The following is a 23,343-nucleotide window of genomic DNA, read 5'->3' on the forward strand; positions in this document are numbered from 1 at the left end:
GGGCTCCCTGGGTGGCGCAGCGGTTTAGCGCCTGCCTTTGGCCCAGGGCGCCTTCCTGGAGACCCGGGATCGAATCCCACGTCGGGCTCCCGGTGCATGGAGCCTGCTTCTCCCTCTGCCTATGTCTCTGCCTCTCTTTCTCTCTGTGACTATCATAAATAAATTAAAAATTAAAAAAAATTTAGAAAGGAAAGCTTCAGATACGGGAGGATTTGGGGAGGCACGTACATGAATAATATTTATTTTTCTTGTGCAGAAGGAGAGAGCAAGAGAAAGCCTAAAAGTGTATCTATGGTGGGGGAGAGAGAGAAAGAGGGGTATGGGGATGAGGAAAGATGGAGGGAAAGGAGAGAGAAAAGACTGGAAGAGAAGACAAGAAAATAAGAGAAGGGAAGGGGAGGGAAGACTGTGGGGGGGGAGGGGAGATAAGGGAGCTGCAGGAGAGATGGGGAAAGGGAGATGGTGGGGAGTGGAGAGAGGAGGAAAGGGAGAGAGGGGAAGGGAGGGACTTTGGCATTCCCCAGGAAGGAGTCTTGTATAGTTCATGCTGAGGTTGGTGTGTTCTGGAGAAAGGGGATGTGTTTAGAAAGGAATATCCACTAAGACATCAGTGACAGGTCTACAAACATATTGGTTGTCAGCTCTGGAAGCTACCCGGGAGTTTCTGAAGCCTTATTAAGAGAGGACCTGAGGTACGTCATTAATTCCCCCCAAGCAAGGTCTTCTGGACTTCCAGCCAATGCTCTTCCCATCGGACTTCGCTGTCTCATTAGTCAGAATAAGGGTGTAGGAAAGGGAGCAAACAAAGCAGACACTACCCGCACTGGTGCCAGTTACCATGCACATCAGGTCTGTCCATCAAGAAGATGAGGAGCCTACACAGCAACCAAAAACGTTTATTTGGGGTCTCAGGGATTGGCAATCTCAGAGACAGAGTGGACTATAATCGAAATTATGCTCTGAACTCCATGTGGGGAGTATAGACTTATAAAGGCAAAAGCCACAGGGTTGTATAACTTGTTCTGAAAGAATTATGATTGGTTCTGGAAGATATCAACTGATCATCAAATAAACAATTGTCTATTTAGCTAATGGATGCTCCATTATCTCTATTTCAGTCCAAAGTAGGAGGACGTGTTCCAGGAGATGGTGGATTTATAGTTGACCATCGCAACTGACAAAAGTCCGGAGAGTTTCAAAAATTGAAATAGGAGATGTGCTTGGGTCTAGCTTCCTCGATGTCCTCCACCCCCACCCCATTTTAAACGACTTTTTGCGATGCTTAATTCACTTTGGAATCTCCCTTCACAGATCCCACCATCAGAAAACAAAACCAAAGTAATAAAACCCAGAACAGAACCTTCCAAAACCCAAGAGAACCAAAAGTGACAAGGTCATCCTTGAGCGCTTCCTGTACGTTCCCGACTCACAACAAAACAAGTTTATCTCTGACTTTTACAAGTGTGATGTCTAAGGATACGTCATGTTTGTAGATATGATAATCATGTCAGAAAACCATGTTCCATAGCAAACAGACTAATTGTAGAATGAGTAATTTTATGGGGTGTTACTTTAAAAAACTATTATGTTAGATGATAAACCAGAGTGTTTCGCAAATTAACTTCTTGATGTTTGTCTCTGATTCTTCCACTCAAAGTAAGAATCCATCAAACTTCGTTCCATGCCGACATAGAAGAAGATCTACTTCTGGTGATTTTTTTCTGCCCCTGTCCCAAAGATAAAAGATCCAGAAGGTCAAAAAGCCTCAGCGTCTCGAAAGCTCATCTCCTCATTTCTGCCTGTACAGCTAATTTTCATTCAATTCTACTGTTCTTTTGTATCATTTCTCAGATTGAACATCAATTTCCTACTTCCCTTGCTTTCCTTCTGTTCTATGGTCTTCATCCCACCCCTACCCCTGATTTCTCAGTGAATGATAATCTTTATTTTGGTCTCCCTTGTGATGGCTTCAGTCTTTCCTGTGACCCTGTCTCCTGCCATGATAATATTCCTGCAATATGGTTTTTATCCTGTCATCACTTCTACTCACAGGAATTGCTGCCTGGAGGAGGTAGTCCAAACATCAATATGGTTGCCAGGCCTTCGTGAACCGACCTTACCTTGAGTTTGGGAAGGGTTTCTACCTTCCCACAAGCCCAACTTCACAAAGAAATGGGGACTCCCCTGGTCATCCTCTTCAGCCTTCTCCTCTTTGTTTTGTATCCTTTGGCCAACTGTGCTCCTGATTCCTCTTTTTCTTCCCATCATTACAGTTCAACCAGTGCTACTCAAAGTGTGGTGTAGCTTCTGCATCACCTACAAGCTGGTTAGAAGTGAAATGCACGGGTCCCATTCCGGACACACGAAATCAGAGTCACCAGGTCAAGGAACCTATACTTCAACAAGTTTGCCAGGTCATTCTTAAGGCACATGGATATTTGAAATATACTGTTCTAGACCATAATGTCCGCCAATATTCTGTGGCAGTGATTGGATCTGCTGAAGTTAAATTATTCACTAGCTGATTACTTTGTGGCAAAGTTGGATCTAGAACCCAGTGCCCCTAAATACTGTCCTTCCTTTGCTAAATCACCTTGACTCTCTCATTGCTCTGTAAACACTGAGTTGGGAGAAGTGGAGAAGATGGTCTGTTTCTAAAGTGAACCCTCAGAAAGAATCACTATCCTACCAGCTACACAGCCCAGTGTAACCTTGACCACTGGACAGTGACCTGGGATCCTGTAGCCCAGCATACTGTTCACCATCCATGGGAGATCGATACCTTACTGCTATCAGAAGGCATACTGTTTACCTTGAGGATCCAAGGGCAGAGACATCTGAATGTGGAACCAGCAGGGACTCTCGTAAATTCAGAAAACTCTCTCTGGGCCTTTGTGTAATGACAGGTATACACATGGTTGTGTCTACACCACATGCTGCTTATATACTCCTTAATTTCTAATCACTTCTAACTTCATGATCCCTGCTATGGATGCACTTTGGATTCTCATTTGGTACCAAGCTCTTGTCCTGAGATGTAACTCAGATTTCTTATTTCTACTTTAACTTATTTTAGTTTCTATGACATGTTCTTAGTGGAAGTGAGTCAAAATTAACCTGCTAGGGTTCCCCACATTGGCCAGTAACTTCCCAGAATTCCATTAGTCCTGAGTCTATTCCTTATCCTCAACTAGCCCTGGTAATGTGGACAAGACAATGCCAGGCCTCAGGGTCACTACTAAGATGCAAGGATATTTCCAGTCGCCAAGGTCAACTGCTGCCATGTTTCCCACTCACTTCCCACACTCCTTTTTTGATGCATTGGGTCCTCCAATCATCGTTGCCAATTTTCTTTTTTGCTGCTTCTGTGTCCACTACCTTCCTGGCCCAGTTTAGAGTCCACACTCCATCCTTACCTTCCCTCCCTTGCACACATCCTTAACGACCCCCACTTCACCCTCCAACCATCCTAATTGCCCCCAACTCAAATTTTAACCTCTCCCCTGAGCCAAGCTGCTGGACATGACTGGAGAAAACCATCCTACAAGATGGATACCTCTCTTTTTTTAATTTATGACTACAATTCTCGAGTGGAACCTCAGGTGTTCCTCCCAGGTGTCCTGCGACATTTTCAGGGTCTATTCTCATACCTCCTCACCTCTCATACCCCCTGCTCCACCGATGGGTCTGACTCCATATTTCACTGAGAAAACAGAAGCAGTGGGAGAACCACTCACTAGCCTACTTTGCCACCATGTAATCTACTCACATGGCTACGTTTTACACACTTTCTCTACATCCCCTCTTTAAAGTGGATGAAATGGTATTGCACATAGCCAAGACAAGTGTCGCTACTGGAACAGCCGCCCCTGCCCCCCACAATGATCATGCTCTCATCGTCATCAGCTTCTCCTTCTCTCCAGAGCCATTACTCTCAGCTTATGACAATATCATAGCAGTTCACATCTTTTAAGAACAATGTTCTCCCTGGGGCCTGCATCCTCCTTCAGCTGTCATAGCCAAGTTCCTCACAACAGTGACTCCACCTGCTGCCCCCTCTTACTTGTCTCGTGGTCTCTCTTCAAATCACGACCATCGTCAGGTTTTTGTCTTCATCACCCATAGAAACTGTTCTTGCCAAAGTCAGCAAAAATCTTCATTCTGCTGGATCCACCAGTTACTTCTCTTTGTTATTTGACTCAAGGTTTCAGCAGCACATGGCACAGCTTCGCCTTCTGGCTGGAGCGACCCTCTTCACCAGGGTTCAGGGTCACCACGCTGTCCTAGTTCCCCCCAACCTCAGGGTGGTTCCCTTTACATTTCAGCTCTGCAATCATACCCTCCCCTTGCTGAAACCCAAAGACTTTGGTCTTCTGGAAGCTGTCCTGAGGGTCAGGGGGATATCACTGCAACATTGCCAGTTGGGAGCATGAATTTCTTTTACGAAGTTGTAATTAACATATAAAATTTATCATTTTCATGTCTACAACATAATTATTCAATAGATACATTGCAAAATGATCAGCATGGTAAGTCTAGCTAATATCTATCAGCATACATGGTTATAAATTTTTTTTCTTATAATGGGAACCTGTTCATAAGATCTTTGAAGATTGGCTCTCCTAGCAACTTTCAAATATAAAATACAGTATTATCAGTGATAGCCACCATGCTGTATGCTATACTCCCAGGGCTTATATATTTTATAACTGGAAGTTTGTACCATTTGATGTCCTCCACCCATTTCACCCTCACCCCCACTCCTGCCTCCTCCATCTGTTGCCATTTAGTTTGTATCTTTGAGTCCTTTTTGTTTTTTTTAGATTCCACATGTGAGATTACATAATATTACATAATATGTGTATTTCTTTGTCTGACTTATTTCACTGGGCATAATGCCCTCAAGGTGCATCCATGTTGTCTCAAATGGCAAAACAAGATGGGCAGGATAGTATGGGGGGTAAGAACACAGTCTCCTTTTCTTTTTAAAAGATTTTATTTATTTATTCATGAAAGACATACAGAGAGAGGCAGAGACATAGGCGGAGGGAGAAGCAGGCTCCTTGCAGGGAGCCAATGCAGAACTCGATCCCCAAATCCCAAAGATCATGACCTGAGTCAAAGCAGACACTGAACCACTGAGCCACCCAAGTGCCCCAGAACACAGTCTTTAAAACCAAACTGTCATTGTTCTATCCCTAACCTTGACTTTAGGGTCTTTCTTCATGGCTCTCAGATCTGTGGCTCGTGCCCTTACTTGATGATTATGGTCTCTGCTCAAAGGTCATCTTCTCAGAATCCTGTCCTAGTCACTCCAAGAAGATCAGGACTCTCTTTGCTCCATGCCCCTCTCAGTTTCTTTCATTACCTGCTCTGTTGTCTCCATACCAACATCACTACCTCATAGCATCTAGCTGGTCTGCCCCATCCCTGTACCAGTCCTGGAATATCAGCTCCCCAAGGGCAGGGACATGGGTTTGTTCATGCTGGATCTCTAGTGCCCACGTTGGTGGCAGTCGGCAGAGGGCATGCATATGGTCCCACCTGCATTCATGTTCACAGACACAGAATTGTAAATGCATTCCCTGTGTCTTTCTCCTCCTTCCACATCCCAAGGCCTGGCACAAGCTCAATCAATATTAATTATGATATATATATACTATTAGTATATATTAATTGCATTATATGTAATTATATTATATATGTACACATATACACATATATGTTCATTGTATATATTTGTATATATTATTGTATATATTTATGGAAATATATATACATATACACACGTAAGTATTCACATACATGCACATATGCACACATATCCACATACACATGTATGTATTATGTATATATTTATGTTAGTGTATATATACGCATATATATTATATATGTATATATACATTATATAATAATATAATATTATTATAATTTCATTATAATATAATATACATATTATATACATATATACACTATATTGTTATATAATATAATGTATATATAATATGGTATATATAATTGTGTATATACATACATATGCACACATAAATATTCAGATATACACAGTACATATATGAATGAACGGATTTCAGAGAGTCCATTGGTAGTGACTCCACTGCTTTTAGATATGGTGTCAAGAGTAGATGAGCCTCATGTCAACATGGATGTTCTGATCAATAAAAGTGCTTTCACTGAAAAAATAAGGCAAGATAGCTGGCATGAGGACTGCCTCCTCATACACTGAGGGTGCAGGACTGTAGTTTTAAAGATGATCTTTTCTGTCGTGACCCCCCCACCTCACCCCACACTGGCTTGTCCAGCGTTAGATACATTTGCACATCCTGCCTTAATTTGATTAGCGACAGATGCTATTATCTGAGGAAATCTAAATTGCCTCTTCCTGTGCTAATGAACTACTGTACCAAGTGCGTGGGGATTTGAGAATGAGATAGATTTATTAATGAACGCCTAATTAAAGGGACAGTTGCAGAGTTCTGGGGGCGGAGGTTGGCAGTGCGGGGAGTGTTTCCGTTTCTTATACAGATTGGCACTTTTATGACAAATGGAAATGTTTCACACCTAGTTTCAAGTTTTCAATGTCACAATTTAGAACCTGAATATAGAGTTAAACCTAATTAAATGTGGTAGAACGTGACATCCCCCTTCTGGTTGGGGGTGGGGTCTGCAGGTCCTCCTGTCACAGCTTTCCCCAGCCTCGCTCACAAGCAGTCCTGCTACTATTGTCTTTCTTTTCTTTAATTTTTTTTTCTAACACTGCCCTGAGAATCCAACTCTGAAACAAATTACTTTTTTTTCCCTGCTAAAGTGGAAACCTGTATTTGAAGCTCCAGGAAGCACTTGGGCCCATCGTGTATACACAGCATGTGTTAATGACCCCCTACCCTGACCCTCTGTCCACAGTGCTCACTACCCATGAAGGAGCCCAGTATAAAGGGATTCCATAATTGAACCTTAATTCTTCCATCACATTCCGTAGTGTGTGACACACAGAAATGAGAATCAATGACTTGGCTTGCTATTCCAAGCCCATCTAATCATCATCATTAGCCAATCTAATCATCATTAAAGGCCATGAAGGGATGCTTGGTTTCACTGGACCAAGAGCTACTCATTGGGCCGCAGACAGGAAGGTGGGGGCTCCTATGCGAGAGAAGGGAAGAGAGAGGAAAGAGGTGCCTGGAAATGAGTTGGTGTGCAGGTTTCACTGCCGCCGGATCTCTTGACGCTGTATCTAGCAGTGCTGGGAGACTCTATACCTGCTACTGACTGACCATCAGCATCCCTGGGGAGCCCACCATGGTGACCATCATAAGTCCCAGATGACGAAGAGAATGAGGGCTGCCTCTTGAGGCACCTGAGAGGGGAAACCAAAGCCTGGAGAGACTTGACCTCTACCAAGGTCACTAGAAGTTACTACAGTGACCCAAAAGGGAGCGTAGCCGAAGGGTCGGTTACGTGGGGGAGTGGGTTTCCAAAGGAGGCTGGGAAAGGCAGATTTCTTCTATGAAGATAATCCATCTATTTTTTAAAAAGTCACTCTCTAAATTATCTTTAGTATCTCAGCTGCCTGCAGTTCAAGACAAAGGGGTTTTGCATTCTCCTTGAACCTCTAGCCAGGCGAAGGCCACAAAGGCTGGGCAGAGAAGCTTGTCCTTTATTTTTGCTACCCAGAGACACTGCTTAAAATGACTGGCTCACTTGCATACGCCCTAGAGTTCAATGTCTCTAGAAATATTTTCTTACTCTTTGAAGACTCTCACAAGGGTTTCACAGAGAATGTTGTGTCTTGGCTTACAATTCTGGTAGCAGACCAGAGAACAGAAGAGACATGTTTTCCAGCTGTATGCATGAGAATAATCTCATCCATTTATATAATGAATGGTGCTCTATTCTACAAGATTTCCCCAGTCGGTCTGCTATGTCTTCTTTTATAAAATAAATAGAGGTGCCTGGTGAAATCATCAGCTCCTTTGCTGCAGAACCCAATGGAGGTTTAAAATTGGTCTCTCCCAGTAAGAAATCACGACTGCCTTCTCATGCTGCTATAGCGGAGAAGTTACATAGCCTAGAGAGGCCATATTTCTCCTGGGCTTGCAAATAGCATATACAACGTCAGCAGTTTGGGTTTAAAGAAGAGGGGGGAAGATAGGGCTAAACCTGGCCAAAGGTTTCCCGGGAGAGGGACCAACAGTGCACATATGTGTTTTTAGCTCCGGCTTATAGGAAGCAGTGTCCATATTGACATCGCTTCAACTGCAGCTGGTGGGCCCTTGAGACAGAGTCCTTCTTGCTGGGCAGATACTTGGGATGATGTCAAACAACAGGTGGTGTCTGGTTTGGACCAGTAGACATGGCTAGGGGGAAATGTACAAGAAATAGGCTCACACTTCCCGAGAAGGTCTGGTTAAAAATGGGGTGCCAGGCTGGAGGGGAGGTGAGTGGGAGGAATGGGATAACTGGGTGATGGGTGTTAAGGAGGACACTTGATGTAATGAGTACTGGGTGTTATATACAACTGATGAATCACTAAACTCTACCTCTGAAATTAATAATACACTATATGTTAATCAATTTTTAGAAAAGAAGAAGAAGAGGGGCACGTGGGTGGCTCACTCATTGAGCACCTGCCTTTGGCTCAGGTCGTGATCCCAGGATCCTGGGATCAAGAACTGCATTGAGCTCCCCATGAGGAACCTGTTTTTCTCTCTGCCTGTCTCTCTGACACTCTCTCTGTGTGTCTCATGAATAAATAAGTAAAATCTTAAAACAAAACAAAACAAAAAAACAAACAAACAAAAAAACAATCTACTACAAAGAGGGAGCCAGACTGGTGGTTAGAGTTCCCAATAGACTAAAGTCTGGGAACCAAACCTGGAGGGTGTGAACACCTGACCTGTACATTTCAGAGTGCGGTCTAGGGAGACTTAAAAGGTGATATCCAAAGACGAATCTGGAGTTGAGATGCAACCAGACTAAATCAACCAAAGTCTTGATTGGGTGGAGGGTGGGCATTACATGGAAGGCAATGGCAAAGCTGTCAGAGCACATCAAAAGAGGCAAGGAAAGCCCTGTTGGATGGCTGGGAAGTAGGACTTACAAAGAGCTCCTAAGTGTCTACACAGAGAAGTGATTATGATTCCTCATGTGCATTAGGCACAAACCATGTGCCATACCCTCCCACCTTTTAACAACTGCACCAGAAAGTTACCCCAATCTCTCATACTAGGCAACGTGCCCACGATCTTAGAGTCTAGAATATCGTAGCTAGATTTTTGAACCAAATGCATGTGAGTCCAAAGTCATTGTTTCTGCCACGCTTTCTTTCTCTCCTTCATATAGAAATCTGTGTCCTTGCACTCTGGGTTTGAGAGAGTGGAGTGATCATCCACAGAGGATCCACAGAGGATGTCAGAATTCAGTGAGCACACATAAGGCCTCCTGCAGTGGGATCCCCCATCTGCTACCAGAATCCACTGCCTGTTCTTGGCAGGCTCCCAGTGGCTCAAGGACTGGGCGTGCCAACCTAGTGGTTTTCCAATCTCTGCTATGAGTTTGGGTGGGACTGGAGCACTCAAAGACTGTTGGTTTGCACTCCTCTGACTTCAGAAGAAGATGCTCCGAGGGTCTCTTATACCATCAAGTTGTGGATTCAAGGGGGGCTGATTCCCTCTGGGGAATAACGTGCTGAGTGCTGAGAAATTCAGCATATCTTGGAGGACAATTGCCTGCTGTAGTTGGCAACAGAGTCTCCTGTCCTTTGAGTCAGACCCTTTGCTTGAGGGTGATGGGGTGTGAAGGTGATAGTGTGGATATGGATACTTTGCACAGATTCTTAAATTTCAGTAAGGCCTGTGTGGAGCCCTATTGTCAGAGAAGATAAAATCTGTCAAGCATACTTTGAGAACAACTGTTGCAGGGCTGCTGTCTTTGCCAAAGAGGTCAGGGATACAACGACAGGTGCTTTGGGGGATTTTGAGATGGTGTGGGATGGCTTCTTCAGGAAAAAAAAATAGATTTCACGTAATCCTACATGCTCACATCCTACAAATCCCTAACATGGCAGGGTGAGGACATATGACATCTCCCGACTGCAAAAGCTACGATGTCTTCACGAAACTGCTGATTATAGTTAAGAAATGTAAATCTCTCACCATTTACCAGAGGTATCTGGTGCGAAGAGCCAGATATCAGAATCCAAGTCTGCCGAGTCTTGAGCCTTTTAACTCTACTTGTGCATATGTGAAGCCGGAGAGAGAAGATGACATTCACAGGAGGACCCAGCAGTGAGTGGAGGACTTGGGTTGGAATTCAATCCCTTAAGGCCCTGAATATCAGTGAATATTATTGTTGTTGTTGTTGTTGCTGCTGTTTTAAGAGAAAGGGTCCACACCATATCATACCACATCCATCAAGAACTCTATAAATTCACTGAGTGAGGAAGGTGAAGCAAGGGTGTGGAGTATCCGTGTTTGGGTCCCACAGTCTGTCACTTCTATCTGGGATCCTGGATTTCACTTTCTTGGCTTCAGTGAAGCGATTGCCTCTCAACTTGGGCATCCCAAGAAGGAGGCTTTCAGGTCTAATTTTGTCATCATAGCTAAGCACAGGGTCCTCTTACTGTCAGGCTAGAGTTGAGGTTCCAGTGCCAGCTCTTATCAGCCTTCACTTCCTTGTCATTGCCAGGATATCCAGAATCAAAGAGAACTATCACTGCTTCCACAACCACCCTCCGCACTCATACTCTGCTCCTGAGGCAGGTAAGTACAAGGACATAAAAGAATAAATTCCATCAGAAATCCAAAGGAGAGAGTACAAATAACACCCCACCAGCCCCTCTGGCACACATGATACTACTTAAATCACAGATTGAAAGATAAAAATTTTAGAAAGAAAAAAATGGGCAAAATATGTCTTCATGTATGTCTCCCTTACTCTGGCATGAAGAAGAGGTGTGTCTTAACTAATTTGAAAAGTCTTTTATCATGGAGGTGGAAGATAGGACTGTAGCTAGGTCCCTCGAATCTCACGTCACTGGACAGCTACCCCAGTGAAGTTTTTAAAGATTATCCTTATTCTGTGGAGAAGATCTGACTGGAAATGGTTCAGGGAGAGTATCCTTCATGTATAGGACCATGGATCACTCACAATTTGGGTCACTTTTGCCCTTAGAGGGTGCATTCTTCATGGACTGGACTCCACTTAGCCCATTGGTGGGAGGCAAGAGTATGGATGAGCAAGGCATAAAGCAGAACAGATGGGCTTGGTGAAGCCTTCCTGAACCAAACTTCTGGGTTCTTATTTTATGGCCAGATTGGCCAGAATTTTAATGGTTTGGATAGAGGGAAATTGTGGTGGTTGTAGAGGTAGGTTGGTAGCTTGAATTAGATCATTAAAAAGAAATGTCATTATCACAGATTTTCAGCCTAACCATTACGATGGAATTGATTAATCATTTAGAAAGCGTGTATTTATTGAACCACTGAGCTAACTACAAATATGGTTGGTCCCTATGCTCCTGGAATTTTATAGACTCACTGGGAGATGGGTAAGATAAAAATATTACACTTAAAAATTGATGCATTGTAGAGACCTGGGTGGTTCAGTCGGTTGAGTGTCTGACTCTTGGTTTAGGCTTGGTTGGGCTCTGCACTCAGTGGGGAGTCAGCTTCCCCTCTCCCTCTTCATGTGCCCCCCCAAATAAATTAATACATCTTTTAAAAAATATTGCATTGCCACATTGAAGAATGCCATGATTCTCGGAGAACATGGGTACATGAAGCCAGCTCCATCTGGGCAGGAACTGGACAAGGCTTTCTGCCTCACTGTTTTTCACTATTCCCCTAAATAAACTGATTACTCAGCCCACGCTTTGAATCTTAATAGTGTTTTGGTTTTGCAGAGTATGTGCCTCTGGGATGGCATCATTTTAAGCACATACTAGTCAATATTGAAGGGATGAGGGATGAGGATTCCAGTGGTTGAGGGCAAGGCCTTAGATCCACATCTTTCCAGAGCAGGAGACTATAATTATATATATATATTATATATATATTATATATATATAATTAATAGTTAAGTTTATTGACATTAGACTAAGACACCTGTATTAGGCTTTCCAAAAAAAAACAGAACCAATGAAATGTATGTGAATATATAATTCTATAATATTAAAATACAGTATAATAATATATTAATATTATAATCATGTCATAATAATAAAATATTGTGCATTGTTAATAAATATTAATAGTATAATATATGATAATATGTTAATTATATATAAACACATATTAACTAGTATAATACAGAATTGTTAATTATAAATAATTATTAATAATTTATATATACAAACATTTAAATGTGTAAAATATGTGTGTGTGTATATATATACATATATACAGAGAGGAAGAGATGAAGAGATTTTAAAGAATTGGCTTGTGGGGATCCCTGGGTGGCTCATCAGTTTAGCGCCTGCCTTTGGCCTGGGGCATGATACTAGGGTCACAGGATCGAGTCCCGTATCAGGCTCCCTGTGTGGATCCTGCTTCTCCCTCCACCTGTGTCTCTGCCTCTCTCTTTCTCTGTATCTCTCATGAATAAATAAATAAAATCTTAAAAAAAAAAAATGAATTGGCTTGTGCTCCTATGGAGGCTGGCAAGTCCCAAAATCTGCAGGGTGGAAGACTCAGGGAAGAGAGGACATTGTAGTTCAAATCCAAAGACCATCTGGTCCAGAATTCCCTCTTGCTCAAGGGAGATCAGACTTTGTTCTATTCAGGCCTTCCACTGATTGGTTGAGGCTCACCCACATGGGGAAAGGCAACAGATTTAAATATTAATCTCTTCCAAAAAACATCCTTGTAGAACATGCAGAATAATGTTTGACTACATATCTAGGCACTGTGCCCAGCCAAGTTGATCACATAAAAATGAATGAACACAACACCCTTCAAATAAGCTTAACTGTCGCACAAAGAGGAAAAGTCAAAGGGTTTGTAGTGCTTGGAGAAGTTCTTGGAGGAGACGGGAGTGGACAGAGTGTAATTAGAAAAGGAAGAGCTGGGATCCCTGGGTGGCGCAGCGGTTTGGCGCCTGCCTTTGGCCCAGGGCACGATCCTGGAGACCCGGGATCGAATCCCACGTCGGGCTCCCGGTGCATGGAGCCTGCTTCTCCCTCTGCCTGTGTCTCTGTGCCTCTCTCTCTCTCTGTGACTATCATAAATAAATAAAAATTTAAAAAAAAAAAAAAAAAAGAAAAGGAAGAGCTGAGGAGGAAAACAGAGAACACAGACTATTGAGGAAGAGATGCCTCCAGCAGCTTGTTTTCCAACATTTCCTAAATCAAGAACATCTGCCAATGTGACTAAGACACGGTCATCATGTTCACTGTGAAGCATAACCTTGGGCCAGGAGTGGGTGTGTGAAGGCATACAGGCCCTTAGGAGGTTTCTTGCTGGCCCACTCCCCCCTCTAGAATTTTTAAAGCTCTTTGTGAGTGGGATAATAATAAACAGTGAGAAGCACTGGTCAGGGCTCGGTGCTCTTAGATCGGCCAGTACTAGGTGGAAATCGTGCCACTTCTCAGAATACAGTCTCAGTTTCTGTTTGCTTGTCCACATCAGTGGATTATATCCCTTATGGCCAAAAACCTGTCTAGTTTATCCTGTGCTTCCAAAGCCCAGCATGCTCTTCTGTATTGGTCATATGACAGAATGGACACGTCCCCTAGAGAAAGGCAGCCCAAAAGGTAGATGATACCCCCCCAAACTCACCATGCTTAGGTGCTTTGTGCTCATCCCCCATTTCTCCAGGCCCAACACGGAAAGCACTCCTCCCTTTCTTTCCCCTTCTCAGACTAACTCCCACCAACTACTCGAGCATCCTGCAGATTAATATTGAATTCCTACCGTTTCGCAGATCATTTTTCCCAGGGGAACTCTGCCTTATTTGATGTTATAAAACACAGCAACCCCGCATTTCAGCTCACCAACTGAAGGGCCCCTTACAAATGGGTCTATTTCTGCAGACCCTCACAATAGGCCTAATTGCATGGGTTTGCGGTATAAGCGGAGGTCGTTTGATTACTAGCTGTTTTGTACCATGAAAGTGCACATTAATTATTTAAGAGATGGACTTATAATTATTGTAAGCCTTAAGTAATTACCTATAATTTTGGCAAGGGTTAGAAAAACTGATAGTCTAGCAAATTCAGGTTCTAGTCATTAGTAAGATCATAATTACATTTAAATTGCAAAATGAAAATTATGCAATTTATCTCCCCAATAATGCATAAACATTACAGTGATTGTAGGTTTTAATGGACTATAAAAACTAGAGCACCAATGGGCAGTCAGGGGCAAGCCCAGCCCCTTGCTATTATTTTATATTTTAACTGCTTCTTCTGTACCACTGCTCCGTCCACTCCTCCTTGGGTTAGCAGGGGCGCTGTAGCTTTTCTTTCAACATGAAAGCAATGAACACTTTGCAGGAGAGGAATAAAGTGATGGACTTTAAAGAACAGTAGAGTACTTGCACCAGAGCAAAGGAAAGAAAAAAAATGAGTAGGGACTATCACAGAGCTTCGAAGTACTTTCAAACTTGAATTTTCATCGGAATGAGATGATCACACCTGCTTTACAGGTGAGAACACTAAGGCTCAGAAAGGGGCCAGCTGTCCTTGCAGCTCTGTCCCTGGGACTGGAACCTGGCATGTGGATGCTTTGTAGCTGGCTGTCTCTACTTCTTCATGCTCGATTCAGGGTCAGGACCCAGTCAGTTGTGGTGTAAGTGTTTTGCTGGGCAAACAGCCATGCCGTATGGAGGCATGAAATTATGACATTTAATTATGACCCTCAGCCTCAAATCTGTTCTCTTCTGGGTGGCCCAAACACTTGCAAAATGAAGCTCAAATATCACCTCCTCTGTGAAGCACTTTCTGGGGCAGGATTCCTCACCCCTTGCTTTGTTCCCATATTGGCCTGTAAATGTCTCCATTGTGATTCACATTCATCAACAAAAAGCTGCAATTGGATGCAATGTCTCCCTCGCTGGACTAAGAGCCTTACGGAAAATCATCCCAGTTTATGCATCTTTGGCAGTCAGTGAAAGCCCAGGAAATGTTTATTAATGGAGTCAATCAACTAATCAATCATTTATGACTTGTCCACTCCGCTTATTGTCTTAGGTTAGATGCAGTGGAGTTTTAGGAAGAAAGGTAATAAGTGTATCTCGAGACGCCGCAATCCAGGAAGAGAAACAAACAGCAGATGACAGACAAAATGACAATGCCAACATATTTATCATCACTGAGCAAACTGCACCAGTGTTATAAGTGTTTGCTGAGATGAGTTATAAATTTTTCCTCCGCTGGAAGGCCACAGAAGTTGCCCAGACACCTATAACTGCCTTGCTTAATCAGGTTCAGTTTTACCTAGATGCGAGAAGATAAATATTTCCTGTTGTCATCATCTAATTATGGGATGATACCAACAATAAATATTGACTGAGAACCTAATCTGTGCCAGGCTCCATGCTGCGAAATAGGACATCAAAAGGAACAAGCTCCAGCCTTCCATTAGCCGGGGAGACAGACTCGGGCGGTACAAATATAAGCCAAGCAGATGCTTGCCCTTCATCACTCAAAGCTCTAAGAGCGGGGAACAGGAGTATTGTGGAGAGGCAGGAGAAGGTGAAATGCTCCCAGTGGTAGGGAGGAGGCAGAGGGAGAGCTAAAGGGAGACGGGTTTTGAGAGTACCCTGAAAGATAAAAAAAAATATATTCCAATAGACACGGAAGGTGGATTGGAATGGGCCATTCCAAGACTAAGTAACACTACAATTAAACACATGGCTATGTTCAATCTCCAGCAGCGATGTTTCATGCTCTGCAGTCTTGATGACCCCTTAGGGTAGCAGCTCCTGCAGATTGCTGGTTCATGTTACTTTCCAGGTCCTGCGCTGATCTTATGTTGTGATCCTGGCTCAAAAGTCAGTGAGGGGGACTATTTCGTTGGCCCACCAACAACATCATTTCATGACATCACAGGGGCTCAAAAGGAAGGGAGGTCCCCTGGGGTAATGCTGCTCTGCAGCAATGCTAATGCTTGCATGCATATTTTGAGCAAAAACTAAAAAGAGTGGCTGTAGGTCAAGCAGCCTTGGGATATGGAAAGTGCCTTTTCCAGGAGCCTGAAACTCATGCTTAGAACACAGTGTTGTTGGGTGGAATTTGCTTGATTAGGAAATTTAACTACTTCCACAACTTGGCTCCCATGACCTGGAAGAATCAGGTGTAGATACAATCTGAAAAAAAAAAGAAAGAAAGAAAGAAAGAAAGAAAGAAAGAAAGAAAGAAAGAAAGAAAGAAAGAAAGAAAGAAAGAAAGAAAGAAAGAAAAAAACCTAAGTGAGTATTTCTTCTCACATGACTTGTCCAGTGCTAAATATGGTAGGGATTAACAAACCAATGATCATACAATCTGTGGCTTCAGGAAACTTTGCAATTAATGGAGAATAAGAGGTAAGGTCAGACAAATACCTGCATCATTTCATTCTAAGGCAGAGCATCACAAATGTAAAGAAGTGGTGAGAGCAGTAGAGCAGAGAGAGTGTGATCACTTCAGCTGGGAATATTGGCTGCCATTTTTGATTAAGATTTTGGCATTTAAATTTGGTCTTGAAAGAAAGGTAGGACTCTGTGCCTTAGAGATAAGGGAATGGATTCACAGAGGAAGCAGGACCCATAGAGGCAGGCAAATGGGTAGAAAAAGCACATATTCTATGTGCTAGTTGGAATTATTTTGGTTGCGAGTGACTGAAAAATCAACTTGCCATAGCTCAGGTAAAAATGGAAACTAACAGTAAGGCTCACAAAGTTGTGGGGCCAGTAGGGGAATAGGTATCATAACAACAAAAGGGACAGATAGCTTGAGAATCACCAGGACTCACTGTGACCACCTCTGTCTCTGAATCTCTTAGCTTGTCATTTACAATCTTCTAGACTATCTGCCTCCTCTTGGAGGGAAACAATGGTGCCGGTCCCCTGTTAGTACAATTCCCAGATCCTGGGTCAAGATCTAAAGAACGGTGCAAGAATTCAGCTCAGGTTGAGTGTCCACTCCTATACTGATACTGTCCATAGAGAAGCCAATGGGGGATCTTATAAAAGCATAGAATTTGTAAGAATAAGAATATCACTTCTAAACCCACATTCTGGACTTGGGATAAGAAGAGGAGGGGTAGGGATAAAATATGAAGCATATTTCCGAGAATAAAGTTAAAAAAAAATGTGTGGCGCAATAAAATAATAGATGCTTCAAATACAAAATACAAGTATAGAAGACATGGTTGGGAATGTTGGCCAGAGGCAGATCACAGAGCACGTTGGATGCTGGGTGATGAGGTAGGATCTTTGTACTTGTGACAGTATTTAGCACTGGTGAGTTTTGAGTAGCTGATTTTATCATATTGTACTCCCTGGCTTTTCATTAGCTCTCCATTCAATCAAGCCACTATGGATTAGAGTAAAGGCAACTTATCAGATAAAAAAAAATGTTGAGATTTTATCACAAAGACTAGGCAAATAAACTGGCGAGGCTAGGGATAATAATATAATGCATCCACTATGAAAGCATTTTACCTACAAGATAATGGCTAGTGTTCATTGTGAGTGCCCATGTGCGGAAGCCCACAGGATGCTGAGATGGTGACATTGCACAGCATCTGTTTCCCTTAACTATGCCCTGCTGGTTTCCTGAGCACACAGGGCGGGCCCATCAGATCCATCTTGGTGAACCGGTGCTTCCACGCCTGTATGTGAACTCCAAGTTCACAGCCAAGTTCTAGTTCTGGTTTAATGAAATACGCCCACCGTGGAAAGCGGGAAAGATGTTGACTCCACGGGGACTTTAATGGCAGCACTCTTCTGGAGAATGAATGCAAGCTCTTCTTCCCGAAGACATCAGGCTCCCCTTGTGAGGTTTCCTGACCTGTTGCCACCCGAACCACCTCAACTAAACAGAAAGCATTATTTAGGTGATCTATCAGGGATTAAGGGTTCCTAAGCTTTGCCCTGACCTTCCATTCATTTTTTTTGAGCCAGATGTAGTTATGACAGCACAAATGGACTCTGCTTCTTCAATTGAAGAGTAGCTTCCTTTCTTGTGTAGGATGGAGTTTCTAGCATATGTGTGAACAGTAACAAGGCCAGTGCTGAAATGCTGACTTCTCAAGAAATGATGACAGGTGGACTGAGTCGGGACTTTGATAGCAACAAATGAACTTGAAACAGCATCAATCTATCCTTGCCAAAGGTTGGATTCTGATGTCCTGGCCGGAGGGTGAATAGTCCCAGTTCCAGGCACAGGGGAAGCTGTCTCATTCTTGAGCAGGGATTAGGTCTGTAATTGCTGAGAAATGAGCCTCCCTCAAAATCTTAGAGGGCTTGCTGCCTAGGTGTTCATCCATGGAACAAGAGATGCATGGAATGTCTATGCCTGGGGTCAATACTGAAGAGCTGCTGACTGAGCTAGATCAGATTTTGTGTGCACATATCTGAAAAGTTTCATGTGTGCATTCGGCATGCGAGGCATGGGTGGCCACTGAGGGAGGAGGGGCAGCCAGGATTGAACACTAGTCTGGACTCAGATGTCACAGAGACTGAGCCAATGTCAGAAATTTGCCTTGGAAGTTGAGGCATGGTGTTTAAAGGTGATGGTGGGCTCAGCTGTGGTTGAGCAGACCCCTGTAGCAGGAGCTTCTATACCAGCTATGACATGACGTGTGTGAAAAATCAGGTAGTGTGGGTCCAAATTAGGTGGATTCTCTTCATTCACAGCAAGATCCAACAAGCTTCTAGGAATGGGCCACCTTTGAGCCCTGAAAAGACTCCAAGAGTCAGGGAGGGATGGAGATCTCATTACAGTGGGCTGGCATTCCAGAAAGGTCTCGCAGCCCCTTAAAAGACTAGGACATGAAGCAGGGTAGCTGGGAATAAGAGCGGGATTCAAGCTTTGGCCTGCAGATGCTAGCTAGGCTAGGTGTGTAGGACAAATTATGACTTCCAGACTACAGAGGAGCCCATCCTAGGTCTAGTACAGGTTCTTTTGTCCCAGACGTCACTGGACACTGAGGCTGAGGCTGCTGAGTGTCATCCTGGCTCAATCAGACCCAGACCTCCGCTGGCTTCGCCTGCGGCATTCCTCCATATACCAAGCACAGGGAAATGTCTGTGAGCTGACCCTGTCATGGAGACATTTTCTAATTAGATCCAGAAGGCTAGTCATGGCCAAACAAAATCCTCCTGCCTCTGACCTACTAGAATTTAAGAGTTTCCTTTGAAAGGATCCTAATCTGTCACAGGTGCTACAAAAGGATTCTTGATGACCTAAAACGTCACTTCCAAGTCCAAACTTATTATTTCTTTATTGCATTCTACATAGCTGAGGCCTATGGTACAAAATTAAAGGAGCTTGTTGTTTTATTTTAAATGTAATACATGTTCATCATGGAGCATATAGAAAAAATGTTAATAAAAATAAGCATCATTTCATGAAGATGACTGTCATCCCTGCATGATAAATAGCTAAAACTGGTGATGAAGTAAGACCTTAAAAATCTCACTGTCATTTTCTCTCTGGCGTTTCAGCGCTCTGTTTGGCCTTCCACTTTCGGGTACGTAGAGGTGAGCTTTCCACTAACAGATGCGAGACAGGCAAGCAAGTGCAGGGAAGATACAAAATGGGAGAAGCCAAAAAAAAAAAACTTCTTTTTGATTTTTACATGCATTTTCATACTTCCATTTGAGAGGAGACTTGTCTGGTGTATTTGAAAATTCACTTCAAAGGAAATAATAAAATCTTGGTGCAAGAGAAATTGAGATGCTTTCCAATTTCCCGACTTCAATAAAATGCTCCCCAGCACGTCTCTGAAAGTCACTCTGGACAGGAAATTGACAGCCATATGGTTCATTTCCAAGGTGATGAGGGAGGGGACAGTGAGGATAGCACTGAGCTAGGGCCACTATAGCACAGGGACAAGGTGACACTGGTCTCACTAGCAGTTGATGCCAAGATTTCAAGACTCCATGTGCAAAGAACATGGCTGCTTTTGGTCTAGGTGCAGTTTTGAAAGATCTGGGTAGGGAGTATGTGGCTTCTGAAGCTTCAGGCAACATGAGTCTTATCATCAGAGGGCTGTCAAAATGCTAGACCCAAGAGAACAACTCCAATGGAGATCACGGGCATTTATTGCGTCTGGGCACTTAAATGGCTCCAGATTATCCATGTGAGTCAGTGTTAAGAAGAATAAGGCCAGCCAGTAGCAACACCTCCCTGCTTCTTCCTCTGGCATGTATCCCCATTGTGCCCCCATGAGCCCATCATCCTGGACATTGCCTACTCGTTCTCCCCAGATCTTGAGCCCTTTGCTTATTCTTGGGTTTCTGCTACCCACCTCAGGCTTACTTTGCTCTCACGACAGTCTGGATTTCACAGTTGTCAGGATGTTTATCTGCCCAGTATGACTCTTTCCAGGCATAAACTTTGACTCCATATCTCTATTTGCCCTGATCCTTTAGGATCCTTCCAAGAAAGTGAATTCCAATAAAGAACATAAGGGTTTAATACTATGTTGGTTGGATGGAAAATTTTGGTTGGAATTAGGTCAGAAGGACAAGACCACAGGCAACTAGACTGGATTCAGGGCGAGGGGTTTGTCCATTGGGGAAATGAACAGTAAATCCAATCCAGAGGGAAAGGCAAGCCAGACCAATGCTCCACACATAGACCAGGGTCAGTAGGTTGCAGATTGGGGCTCACCAAGGTATTATAATCCTCATTTTCAAGACTGGGAGGCTGGTCCAAGATCCCCAGAGCTGGAATTTGCAGACCTGGAATGTGGTCTCAAGGACTATCATCATCCTCATTACCCATAAGAGAGACCGCAGGTCCATAATTTGGGAAAAGTTTCCCAGAAGGATGCAGGAGAAAGGTAGGATGGGTGCTGAAAAGCCAGAAACAAACAGGTGTCCACTGCAGTGCAGTGTCTATAGCCACTCTTCCCCCCAACCCCCTGCCATGCACTTCTCAAAACACCTTCACTTAAAGTAATTTGATATTCCAGATACAACTGAAAACATTCCCACCCCTTTACCAAAAAGCAGCAAATTAAACTCTTATCAATCATGCCTCCAGGTCCATGTCCAGAATCTCTGATTCATATTTACCTCACTTCTGCTTATATGTGAGCCCATCTGGATATTTTCCAGTCTATGAAGTAGATGGTTAATTTAACCACCACCTACCCAACCTACATGTGAAGTGAGGCAAACAAAAGAGGAAAAAGAAGGGAAATTATTTAAAATATAAACCTGAACATTTGACATCCTAGACCTCCTCTTTTTTTCTCATTCTGTATAAATCTGTCTGCAAGTCTCATTGGCTTTACTTTAAAAAGTGCATAGGGAATCCAACCACTCTGTATCCCTTCCTTGTTATAAAATCCTCTTGAAAACACCACTGGTTCTTGCTAGGATTGCTGCCATAACCTCCCAACCAGCGTGCCTGTCCCTTCTCTTGCCCTGCTACAGTCTATTCTCAACACAGCAGCCAGAATGAACCTGACAGCATCCTGTCTTAACCCCCAGTGGCTTTCAGTACTCTCTGCTAGAAACCAGACTCTTCATCATCATGCCAGTAGAGTATCCATGATCTGGCCTCTATGCTTCCCTGACCCTGTGGCCTCATCCCTTGTGTTCACTCTACTTCAGCCACTCTGGCCCCTTCACTCTTCCAACATGGCTGGTTTGTCCCCACCACAGCATGTGTGCACCTGTCATCCCTTCTACTTGGAAGACTCCACACACCTTGCTCATTTGCAAGCCTTTCACGTCCTTATTCACATGTCACCTTTTCAGGGAGACTGGTCCCAACCATAAGACTTACACTCTCCTCCAACACACAGTTCTGCTCCTCTGCTTTTTTTTGGACCCATATTTCCTATTACATTCGAGCACAATATATATTGTTTATTTATGGGGCTTATTATCTACATAAACTCTATGAAGAAAGGGAATTTTGTCTGTTTCATTCATTACTTTGCCCCTTGGCCCAGAGACTGCTTACCATGTAGGAGGCGCTCAATAAATGTTTATTGAATGAATGAATCGATGAATGAACTGTTCATGGGGCCATGGCAGCTGTCCCATCAATCTATAATGCTTCCCTCTTCCAATATCCATTCCACTTTCCCCCACCTTGTTCCAGCACTGCAGAAAATGGTGGGATGGGGGTGCTCTTGGGCAAGTTACAAAGACCCAACTCTGCATCCTGAGGGCTCTGAGCCCTTGGTGTACCTGCCCACATAGAGTGACTGGCATCTCCTATGGACCTTTGTCACAGGTCAGAATGGTGTGACTGCCCTAGGGATGCCCTGAGTATTTTCCTATTCACCACTGTGTAACAGGGGCCCAGTTTCCCTTTACTACTCAGCCAATCGTCCCAGCCAGCAGGGGAACCACTTTTGTCCCAGTGAAATGTAGCAGGGAATATCTGGGTGGCACTGCCTGCTTCCAATTCCACTATCTTTCCTAGGAGAGACAGAATCATGTATACAGGAAGAAAATCACTTACAAATGGATCATCGGGTATGTTCATGAGCAATGCCCTTCCCACCTTCCCCTCTGTGTCTCTGGACTCACGTGCTCCAGCCATAGGAGAAACTGGACCATATTCTGGGCTTTGATGCACACCCCTCAGAAAGACAGCCCCCAACTTTGAAAATATTGTCTTCAGCTTGCCCTGTGATTGAGCCATCAGCAAGCCAGTCCACCAAGCTGTGAAGTCAGATGCTCCTGGCTGATAGGATTCATGATAAGAGTGGATTGCATAGGCATCAGCTCATTGCCTTTCTTCTCTGCCTGGGGAGTACGTTCTTTGGCCAGAAGCAATGTTGTGTGAGACAGTGAATAACGTATTCAGTAACTTGACAGATGACGGTGCTGGCGGAGGCCTGACAGGCCAGGAGGGAGAAGCAAAAAAACCCAGAATGGAGGTCTGTTCCAACAGGACAAATTACAGAGGCCCCTGTGACAGGAGTGGCTTAGTGTAATTAACCTGCCACCAGGCAGCTGGATGACCTCCTGGAGGGATTTTATCATAGTGCTACTCCCTCATGTCCACAGTTTGTTACTGATGTCAGCATACTGGTCATTCTAGAGTGACAGCAGGTGACAGGAGGTCCTTGGTGAGAGGAAGTCCATATTGTTGAGCTTTTTCCTACCCTTTATCCTTAGTCCCACAGCTGCCATTTTGGTCACTAGGTTCTC

At 43.6% G+C, this 23,343-nt stretch overlaps 1 long non-coding RNA gene across 2 annotated transcripts in view; it reads right to left on the reverse strand.

Moving 5' to 3' along the window:
• Window positions 1-1,567: 1,567 nt before the first annotated feature.
• The window catches only part of LOC112646118 (uncharacterized), a 59,640-nt gene continuing 37,864 nt past the window's right edge, over window positions 1,568-23,343 (reverse strand). For both annotated transcript variants that reach the window (XR_003127478.3, XR_003127479.3), the window contains one exon: window positions 1,568-1,727. This is a non-coding gene — a long non-coding RNA (uncharacterized LOC112646118). The remainder of the gene's footprint in view (window positions 1,728-23,343) is intronic.

Source organism: Canis lupus, chromosome 6 (genome assembly GCF_003254725.2).
Source record: "Canis lupus dingo isolate Sandy chromosome 6, ASM325472v2, whole genome shotgun sequence".
Taxonomy (NCBI): domain Eukaryota; kingdom Metazoa; phylum Chordata; class Mammalia; order Carnivora; family Canidae; genus Canis; species Canis lupus.